Source organism: Myotis myotis, unplaced genomic scaffold (genome assembly GCF_014108235.1).
Source record: "Myotis myotis isolate mMyoMyo1 unplaced genomic scaffold, mMyoMyo1.p scaffold_m19_p_6, whole genome shotgun sequence".
Lineage (NCBI taxonomy): Eukaryota > Metazoa > Chordata > Mammalia > Chiroptera > Vespertilionidae > Myotis > Myotis myotis.
This window is the reverse complement of record NW_023416368.1, coordinates 1,036,500-1,042,954: the sequence shown is the minus strand read 5'-3', so window position 1 is coordinate 1,042,954 and position 6,455 is coordinate 1,036,500.

The window sequence follows — 6,455 nt, the reverse complement described above, 5'->3', positions numbered from 1 at the left end:
ATGAGCAGAGACAAGGGCTGAGGCCTGGGTGCCTCGAGGGGCCACGTGGGACGGGAGCTGTGCTAGGAGGTCTCTGAGGGGGTCCGGGAGGAGCTGCAGGGGCTCAGACCACCGTAGCTCAGGAAAGCTTGGTCCTCCTTGTGGTTCGGGTGCGACAGACAACAGGAGAAGGTAGAGATGAAAGACGTGCTTCTGTGGGAGGGCGGGGGGGGGGGGCGTGGACGAGTCAACACCAGTCAGACGTGGGCCTATTTCACCAGGAAGGAAACAGGTCTGCTGCCCAGGCCACTGAGGCTACGGCCGCACCGGGACTGGCCTGTGGTGGGACGGCCTTTCTCGCACCCCGCGCTCAGGAAGCCTGTATGGAAAAGGCGGGCATGCCGCCAGCACCCGGACTCATGTCCTCGTGCCGTGAGCACTTCCCTCCAAGGTTTTCGGAGGAGATCTGCTTTCTAAGGAGGTAGTTTCTATCAAGAAAAAAAAAAAGACTGTTTGCAATCCGTGTGCTCACTGAGTTGCCAGGGAGGCTGAGCAGCAGGGAACACACAGCTCCCTGCCCTTGGACTCCTTCAAGGAGGGCCATGGCTGTTCTGTCCACGCTGCAGCCCGATCACTAGGGCTCCCAGCTACAGAGGAACCGGGACTGCACGTCCCCATACACAGAGACACGCATGTCCCAGGTGGAACCATCTCTCAGTCTCTGTTGAACCCGGTGCTGGCCGTGTCGCCTGTAGGATGCCATGCAGTGGCACACAGGATGTAACACACGTCAGCACGGTGGAATCACAGCAGCCCCAGGTCAGACAGGCTGTGCGTGCTGTGTGTCCGTGTATCCTGGCCTTTCCCCCAGGACACAGAACTTCCAAATGAACCCGGAAACTGACAAGCTGGATGTGCCTGAGACAGAGGAAGACCACCCAAGGGCAGCCTTTAAGGACATAAGGTATCACGTGGAGGAAAAACAAAATAAAATCGCTCTGACGAGACACCAAAAGTGCAGGCAACAAAAAGAAAACAGATAAATGGGACTTTGCCAAAATTTAACCCAGGGAGAGAGGGGAAACGTCGTAACATAAGGGGCCCTGTATCTAGAATAGAGAACTCTCATAATTCCACAACATCAAAGGACACCCAACTACAGGAAGGGCCAAGGACCCTGAACAGATGCACACAGACAGCCAATCAGCACATGAGGAGATACGCAACATCACTAGTTGCCAGGGAGATGGAGGTCAGGACCATGATGAAACACCACTTCACACCCATCAGAAGAATTTATATGCAAAACAAAATCGGACAAGAAAGAGTGCTGGTGGGAATGTGGGGGAGCTGGAGCCCGCGTGCACAGCGGGTGGGAGTGTACGATGGAGCGGCCATTGCGGAAAACGGGCGGCTCCTAAAGAATTCAGTATAGGACGACCAGGTCACCCAGCAGGTCCACTCCGCAGGCCCGGCCGGCGTGGCTCCGCGGTGGAGCGTCAACCTATGAACCGGAGGGTCACAGCTCAACTCCCCGTCAGGGCGCATGTCCAGACTGCAGGCTCCATTGCCAGTGGGAGGCGTGCAGGAGGCAGCCGATCGGTGATTCTCTCTCATCACTGATGTTTCTATCTCTCTCCCTCTCCCTTCCTCTCTGAAATCAATAAAAATATATTTAAAGAAAATATATTGCCCTTAAAACTGGGACCTCCCCTCAAGGCTATATGTGTGTGTGTCTGTGTGTGTGTGTCTGTGTGTGTGTGTCTGTGTGTGTGTCTCTGGTTGTGTCTGTGTGTATGTGTGTGTGTGTCTCTGTGTGTGTGTGTGTGTGTGTGTGTGCGCACGTGTCCTCACGGTAAGAGTGAGGCGAGAGCAAGCCTGCCCTTCCTGACCAACGGGAACGTAAGGGAAGCTGCCCTGACAACACAGCCCTTGGCAGGGGCGGCGGGGGCGAGGGGGCGGGGGAGGGTTCTCTCCGGGAAGCCGTGACCGGAACCAGCCCCCCATGGATCTGTACCCCAAATTGGAGACTCCCAAAACTCAAGCATCAAGAGCAAAGTGGTCTCAGCCCAGTAGTTTGCCTGAGCACCTAGGAGAACAAGCATATTTTTTAAAGTAATAAAGAAGTTTACTCTAGCCCGGCCAGTGTGGCTCAGCGGTTGAGCATCAGCCCAGGACCCAGTAGGCAGCTGGTTCTGTTCTGGGGCTGGGCATCTGCCGGGTTTGCAGGCTCGGCCCCCAGGAGGGGTGTGTGCAGCACCAGGCAGCCGGTCAATGTTCCTCTCCCATCGATGTTTCTGTTGATCCCTCTCCCTTCCTCTCTCTAAAAATCAATAAAAACATTTTTTAGAAAAAGAGGTTTACTCTGTTCAGCACACATCTAGATGTGACCCCGTGGCTAATTAATTTTCAATCTTTCTCACATGTTCTCCTATGCGCACATGAGCCGATTGGTTTTCCTTCCAGCATCGCTGTCCGCTTCTCCCACTGCCCACTCCCACGCCTCTCTGTTGCGTATGAATCTCTCCCATTTCCACGTTCGCGGGAGGTTGTGGCTGGCAGTCTGTGAGTGATGTTTACTGGGGTGCAGTTGCATGAGGAGGGGCGGGGTAAGTGTCTCCTGAATTAGAGACCAAAGGGTCTGGACAAAGGCACAGACCAGTGTGACGGAGGCCTGGTCAGGATATGGGACACTGCTATCGGAGGTCCCCTCTCCAGCCCCGGCAGCCACACGACTTCCTTCCCAGGTTTAGTTTTCCCTCTTCCGGCTCGTCACCGCTCCGCCTGCTGTGGAATTTTATGTGAAAGGAAAACAGATTTGCCCGGTGCCTGGCTCCAATCCCTCAGGTCAGTGCCCTGAGACGGCCCGTGTTGCTGGGGTTCGGCAGTTCATTCCTCCCCATCGCTGAGGGGGCTTCATCGTGAGTCCAGGACAGGGAGCTCCTCCTGGACATCTCGGCTGTTTCCAGCCCTGGTCACTGTCGGGCAGTGGCTCTGTGCTAGCGCGCACGTCTTTTTGTGCGAACGTGCTCATCCCTCCTACGCGTCAAGCCCGTGCGAGGAGCATCGTGGGTTCAGAGAATGAGCGTAACAGTCACCACCACGCGTCCCCCAGGTCGGTGCGCGGTTTTGCATTCCTGCCAACTACGCGTAAGAGTCCCGGGTGGTTCTCGTCCTCGTCCACGTCTGGTTCTGTCGGCCTTTAATCTCCACGGTTCTGGCCGGGCTGCGGTTCCAGTGTGCGCTTCCTTCACGGCGGTGCCGAACGTTCTTCCTGTGCTCATTGGGGATTTGTGTGTCTCCTTTTGTGACGTTTCTGTTCAAGTCTCTGGCCCATTTTTTAAATTATTTAAATGATTTCAAAGAGAGGAAGGGAGAGGGAGAGATAGAAACATCAATAATGAGAGAGAATCATCGATCGGCTGCCTCCTGTACGCCCCCTGCTGGGGACTGAGCCTGCACCCCCAGGCATGCCCTGTCCCCCCTGGCGTCACCGTGAAGCTGTGCTGCAGATCAATGGCCCGTGTATGAAGGGGCTGACTTCTGGGCTCTGTTCTGCTCCGCAGACCTGTCTGCGCTTCCCAACGAACACCACCGCTCCTGGCACCGTGGCGCCCAGAGTCCTGAAGTCAGGCAGCCAGCCTCCCCTGACATTGTTCTTTCTCAAGATTGTGTTAATTATGCTAAACACTGGCTGTGCCAATACATTTGATGATTAGCAGAAACATGTCCAGGACAAAAGCGCACCAGCCCTCCGATTAGCAGTGCCTCAGGCTGCCGGTTAACCATCAGGGCCTGGCACCCTGACAACGGGGATGTTAATAGGAGTAGTTCGTCTTTCATCGAGCTCAGCCGTGGTTCCCAGTTTTCATTCTAGAGGCTCAGCCCATATCATTAAACACTTATCCCCACATATTTCATTTCTACACTGTCAGGGTTTTTTTTAAGTTGTTTCCAATTATACATTGTTAGGATACAGACATACGAGAGAGATTTGGATTTGATGTTGTACCTTGCAACCTTGCTAAACTTAGTTACTAGTTTTGTTTTGTTTTTTTTTAAAGCAGGGGTTTTATTTTATTTATTTGTTTTTTAATCCTCACCCGAGGATATTTTTCCATTGATTTTTAGAGAGAGTGGAGGGGAGAGGGAAAGAGAGAGAGAGAGAGAGAGAGAGAGAGAGAGAGAGAGAGAGAGAAACGCATCGATTGGTAGAAGGAGAAGCACATGCCCTTGACTGGAATTGAACCTGAGACCCTCGAGCCCACAGGCCGACCCTCCAGCCACTGAGCCAAACCGGCCAGGGCTAGTTAGGAGTTCTCATATAGCCTTTCTGGATTCTATAGAATTTGCCGTGTGCACTGTGATATTTTTCATGAGCAGCTTTTCTCTCTTAACTGTGAGCATTTTCCCCTTCTCTGGCTTCTCCTGGCACTGGCTACACCTCTGAGCAAGCTGAGGGAGCAGTGGGTGTGCCCGTGGGCATCGTCCTGGCCCGAGGGCTTGCTCATGAGAGGGCGCTAATGTTTTCTGTGCAGCCACTGAAACTATCACATGTATTTTCTGCTTTGTCTTATCAGTCTGGTGTTAGGGGTTGAACCGTATCCCCCGCCCCCAGAATTTGTTGAGGTCCCAGCCCTCAGTCCTGAGGAATGTGGCCATTGGAAACGGGGTCTTTGCAAATGCGATCAAGTTCAGATGAGGTCGTTAGGTGGGCCCTAACCCAATGCGCCTGGTGTCCCTATAAGACAGTGGTTCTCAACCTTCTGGCCCTTTAAATACAGTTCCTCATGTTGTGACCCAACCGTACAGTTATTTTCCTTGCTACTTCATAACTGTCATGGTGCTACTGTTATGAATCATAATGTAAATATCTGATATGCAGGATGGTCTTAGGCGACCCCCGCCAAAGGGGTCACGACCCACAGCTTGAGAACCGCTGCTATACGAAAGTGGTGTTATTCTGTCCACCGCAGCCTGCCCTCTGGCCCCCAAAGAGTCACATCCATCCAGTTTGCAAAATGCATGGGTCCTATCCCAACATCCCCCAAAGTCTCAAGTTATGGCATCGGCATTGATTCAAAGTCCAAAATCTCGTGTAAATCTCAGTAGTTCCAAGTCCCTAATCTCAGCATCTACATAATATAAATCAGGCCTGGGTGCGGCTCCTTGTAGATTCCTGCCCCCCACCCCCGCCCCAGGCAAATTCCTCTGCTCCTGTGCACTCAGCGAGCGGATCCTCTAATCCCCAAATACAACAGTGTGCCACGGAATGGACATGCCCCTGCAAAGAGGGGGAGAGTGGCCCGGGCATGGCTCTGTGGTTGAGCGTTGAGACCAGGAGGCCGCGGTTTGATTCCCTGTCTCAGCGACTTTGGGATCCAAGGAGCAAAGTCACTTCGGTTTCCCAGCCTCAGGGCTGTCCTCTGGCTGAAGGGCCTGCCTCCCGGCCATGGCTCCTCCCGGTCTTCCGTCCCTGGCTGAGCACCAGTTGGTGAGAGGTCATCCCCTAAGCGGAATTGTTCCTGTGTGGCCTCATCATATTTATTAAAGCTGGGGGCAGTGAGTCAGGGAAGGGCTGGGGCAATCCCAGGCGGTTGGCTTTGCTCACTAAGAAGCCAGGGAAAGGGGGCCTTGGGGACAGGCTCAGGGGTTGCCTGGGACGGACGGCCATGCCCAATGCTGTCCTGGTGCGAGCCTGTGGGGCCCCTTGGAGTTTAGAGATGCCTGCCCATGGGGGAAGTAAGGGGGGGGGGGGTATGGGCCTGCTTCTGGGAGGGAGAGCCAGAGCTGGGGACCTTTGTTTTGAGGGGTTTTAAAAGCTGGGCATTGCCCAGCCAGGTGCTCAGTGGTTGAGTGTTGACCCATGAACCTGGAGGCCACTGGTTCGATTCCCAGTCAGAGCACGTGCCTCGGTTGGGAGCTCAATCCCCAGTAAGGGCGTGCAGGGGGCAGCTGATTGGTGATGTTTCTCTCTCTCTATCCTTTCCTCTCTCTCTCTAAAAAAAAATCAATACAAACATATGTAAAGTGATAAATGCTTACATAGTTAATATTTTTTAAAAAGCTGGGCGTTTAGGGAGGGATCAATAGAATATTCATCAGCGTTTAACCTCTTAACTTCACCTGTCCTTGAGAGTGGTTGGCGAATGGCGCTACTTGGATTTCTGCTGTCTCCCTGAGTATGCGTACTCCCCCACCACCCCCCCTGCAGGGAGGTCCGGCTTCTGTGTTCTGCACTCGGTTCTGTCAATTTGCAGAGACACTCTATGTTCCTGAGTGAAAAGCAACGCATGTAATACACGTGGTGCAGAAGACAGGTGAATGGTCTTCATAGAATTGGATTCTTGCCATGACTCCGAAGGTCTTAAAAACCAGAAATCCCGCTTCCTATTTACTCACCCGGAGGGACAGGGACATGGAGGTAGAATAAGAACCAGGCTTCTTGGCCCCGGTGAGGTCGGGACGGCCCCCGT